The sequence below is a fragment of the Gossypium hirsutum genome, chromosome D06 (assembly GCF_007990345.1).
Source record: "Gossypium hirsutum isolate 1008001.06 chromosome D06, Gossypium_hirsutum_v2.1, whole genome shotgun sequence".
NCBI classification, from domain to species: Eukaryota; Viridiplantae; Streptophyta; class Magnoliopsida; order Malvales; family Malvaceae; genus Gossypium; species Gossypium hirsutum.
Window position 1 is genome coordinate 20744911 of NC_053442.1, and position 4223 is coordinate 20749133.

Genomic DNA, 4223 nt, shown 5'->3' on the forward strand with positions numbered 1-4223 from the left:
TCATCCGCGGATGGTAAGCTGTGGCAACCTTATGCTTCACTCTATGTTTATCTAATAACCATTTCAACCACTTGTTCACAAAATGGGACCCTTCATCACTGATGATGGCTCTTGGGGTTCCAAACCTTGTGAACACATGTTTCTGCAAAAACTTCATTACAACCTTAGTATCATTTGTTGGATATGCCTCTGCCTCAACCCACTTAGACACATAGTCTACTGCTACTAATATGTACTTGTGACCAAAATACGGAGGGAAAGGACCTAGAAATTTAATACCCCAAACATCGAATAATTCTACCTCAACGATGTTTGTTCGAGGTATCTCATTTTTGTTGGTGACATTTTTGACCCTTTGACATCGATCACAACTCTTTACGTAAGCATATGCATCTTTGAATAGTGTTGGCCAAAAGAATCCGACTTGCAATACCTTAGCTGCAGTAATTGTACCTCCGAAGTGTCCCCCACTCGAAGCTGAGTGACAATGGTATTAAATCTTATGTACTTCATCTTCTGCCACGTATCTCCTGATCATTTGATCCGTACAGTTTTTAAACAAATACGGTTCTTCCCAGATATAGTACTTCAGATCGTGGAGAAACTTTTTCTTTTGATGATACGTCTTATCAATCGACATCAAACCACAAGCTATAAAGTTAGCAATATCAGTAAACCAAGGGGTATTATGGATATAATTTACCTTTCGTATGTGTTTATCTAGAAACGTCTCTCGAATTGGTATAAGAGGAGAGTTCCCTTCTTTCGGCTCCAATCTGGACAAGTGGTCTGCTACTTAGTTTTCCACTCCCTTTCGATCTTGAATTTCTAGATTGAACTCTTGAAGTAGAAATACCCATCTGATCAGTCTCGACTTAGCGTCTTTCTTGGCAAGTAAATACTTAATTGTCGAGTGGTCCGTATAAACAGTCACTTTGGTACTTATAAGATAAGATCGAAACTTGTCAAAAGCAAACACAATAGCAAGTAACTCTTTTTCAGTTACCGTGTAATTCAGTTGAGCTCCTGTAAGAGTTTGACCCGCATAGTAGATGGGATGAAAAACTTTGTTCCTTCGCTGACCCATGATAGCTCCGATTGCGAAGTCACTTGTGTCACACATAAATTCAAATGGCAAATCCCAATCTGGTGTGACTATTATGGGTGCTGAGACAAATCGAATCGTCAAATTGTTGAAAGCTCTTAAGCACTCCTCATCAAATTTGAACGCCGTGTCCTTCTCCAATAATTTGCATAAGGGTTTAGGAACTTTGGAAAAGTCCTTGATGAATCTTCGATAGAAACCGACGTGGCCCAAAAAGCTCCTAACACCCTTTACAGATATTGGAGGTGGGGATTTCTCAATAACATCTACCTTTACTTTATATACCTCGATTCCATGTCTTATTATCTGATACCCTAGAACAATACCTTTGCTTTTTCTAGTTGATATCAACTCATTATTCTCATTTTCAATGATCGTGATACCTCCTTTCTTTGGCATGCACTGGACCGTACTTACCCATAAACTATCTGAGATGGGGTAAATTATAACCGCATCTAACCACTTGATGATTTCTTTCTTGATTACGTCCTTCATGATGGGGGTTTAGTCTTAGTTGTCTATCAACCATCCCTTTTTCGCCATCTTCTAAGATAATCTTATGCATGCATACAGATAGACTAATTCTGTGAATATCGACTATGGTCAATCCAATAGCCTTCTTGAATTGTTTCAACACCGATATGAGTTCTCTTCTTGCTTAGTAGTTAATTCTGCTGAAACAATCACAGACAGAGTAAAAGAGTTACCTAAATAAACATATTTCAAATGAGAGGGAAGTACCTTTAGTTCTAATTTAGGTGGCTCCTCGATTGACACTTTTGGTTGGGCATAATCCCTTTTCTCTAACTCCAAAGATTTAAAGCGGGATTGCGAATTAAATCTCCTTTGATTAGCTTCTAACAAAGCTAAGGATTCATCCCCTTATTCATCATTTGGAGGATCTGATGTCAAAATTTGTTCCAATGGATCCTCAACATAATTGAGTTCCTTCTCCACGATTAAATCCTCTAAATCAGACATTGCAGAGCAATCATCAATTGTGTCAGAAAATTGCATGGACTTAAAAACGTGAAATGTTACCTAATTATCCTGAACACGTATAGTAAGCTCGCCCTTCTGCACATCAATAAGGGTCTTTCAAGTTGCTAGGAATGGTCTACCTATGATGATTGACACCTCTTTCATTGCTTCAAAGTCTAGAATCACCAGATCAGTAGGAAAGAGAAATTTGTCTACACGTACCAATACATCATCGATTTTTCCTTCTAGATGTGCTAAGGATCGATCTGCTAATTGAAGTGTAACCGTAGTAGGTCTAACTTCACCTATCCCCAACTTACAAAATATTGACATGGACATCAAATTTATACTCGCACCCAATTCACATAATGCCTTACCACAATATGTTGCTCCAATATTGCAAGGTATGGTAAAACATTCAGGATCCTTGAATTTTGAGGGTAGTTTGCCTTGAAGATATGCACTGGATTCATTCGTTAGGGCTATCGTCTGAAATTCTCCAAGCATTTATTTTTTAGATAAGATATCCTTCATGAATTTGACGTAGTTCGGTATTTGTTCAATTGTTCCAACCAACAGGATGTTGATATGAAGTTGCTTGAGTACGTCTAGGAACTTCTTGAATTGAATTTCCTACTTCTATTTCTGAAGTCTTTGAGGGTAGGGTGGTGGAGGTTTCTTTACTGGAACCGGTTGATTAATTTTTTGTGTCAATTCTACATCTAACGGAGTTATTACTTGATTAGAATTAGCTGGTTCAGAAGTTACCTTGTCAGATTTTACAGATTTAATTTTCGATGAAACTAGAATTTCAACACTCGGTTGAACTTCCTTTGAGTCTTGAGCGTCAGCGGGCTCCTTCTCAACTTTAACGGAATTGGGCTCTAAAGTCTTTCTGCTGCTCAATGTTAACGCTTTACAATTCTCCTTCCTTAGATTCCTTGGATTCTCCGTATCACTAGGTAAAACACCTCGTGGTCAGTTTCTGAGTTCAGTTGCAAGCTGGCCCACTTGTTCTCCGAATTCCTTAGAGAGGCATCATTTTTCACCATGTATGCCTTCAATAGATTCTCTAGGCTATTGGATGGTTCAACTTGGGTTGGTTTCTGAGCTTGTTGGGAAAAACTAGGTGGCTGGGTCGATCTAGGTTGGACATAGTTGTTACTGGTTCTTGCTCTTTGTTACTCTAGGAAAAATTCGGGTGGTTTCGCAATGATGAGTTATAGAAATTGGATTGCAGCCCTTGCCTTCATCGATTATGGTTCTGATTACCCATGTAATACATAGATTCTAGGTTCGATGGACATTCTTTGAACAAATATCCTTCCCCATAATAAACATAGGCTACATTTTCAAATTGATTCAGTGGCTGTTCTGAAAAACTATTACACCCATTAATAGTAAGACTTTTTAACATTGAGGATATTGATGATACTTGAGATGTTAGTGAAGTAAGAACGTCTACTTCATGTATCAGCGGCTCGTTTTCCTGATGCTGCTCGATTAGTTGGCCATTGATAATTGTTGCTGGCAATCCTCTCAATGATTTCATAAGCCTTATTATAAGAATTAGCAAGGAGAGCACCATTAGCAGAAGCATCCACTACCATCCTCGTGTGAGCATTGAGACATTATAAAATATCTCAAGTTGTATGCAATATTGTATTCCCTAATGAGGGAACTTCTATAATAATTCTCTGTACCTTTCCCATGCCTCATACAATGACTCATCATCCTTTTGTTGGAAAGTAGTTATCTCGTTCCTCAACTTAGCATTCTTGCTAGGGGAAATACTTCATAAGGAATTTTTCTGCTAACTCTTGCCATGTTGAAATTGAGTTTGGTGGTAATGAGTTCAACTAAGCTCGAGCTCTGTCCCTTAGTGAATATGGGAATAACTTCAATTGTAATGCATCTTCAGGTATTCCGGCTAACTTGAAAGAATCGCTTACCTCTATAAATAGTCTTAAGTGTAGGTGAGGATCTTCAGTAGGCATTCCACTGAATTGGCCCACTGTCTGAAGCATCTGGATCATGACTGGCTTCACCTCAAACTATTGTGCCTCAATTTCGGGTCTCCTAAGACTCGGATTAAGATCATGAAACACTAGCACAGTATACTGTCTTAAAGCTCTAT

General features: G+C 38.6%; 1 non-coding gene across 1 annotated transcript; it reads left to right on the forward strand.

The window, feature by feature from the left end:
• The first annotated feature begins 3750 nt into the window (after nucleotides 1-3750).
• Nucleotides 3751-3857, forward strand: LOC121218935 (small nucleolar RNA R71). The gene has a single exon (XR_005915416.1). It is a non-coding gene; the product is annotated as a small nucleolar RNA R71 (small nucleolar RNA).
• Nucleotides 3858-4223: the final 366 nt, after the last annotated feature.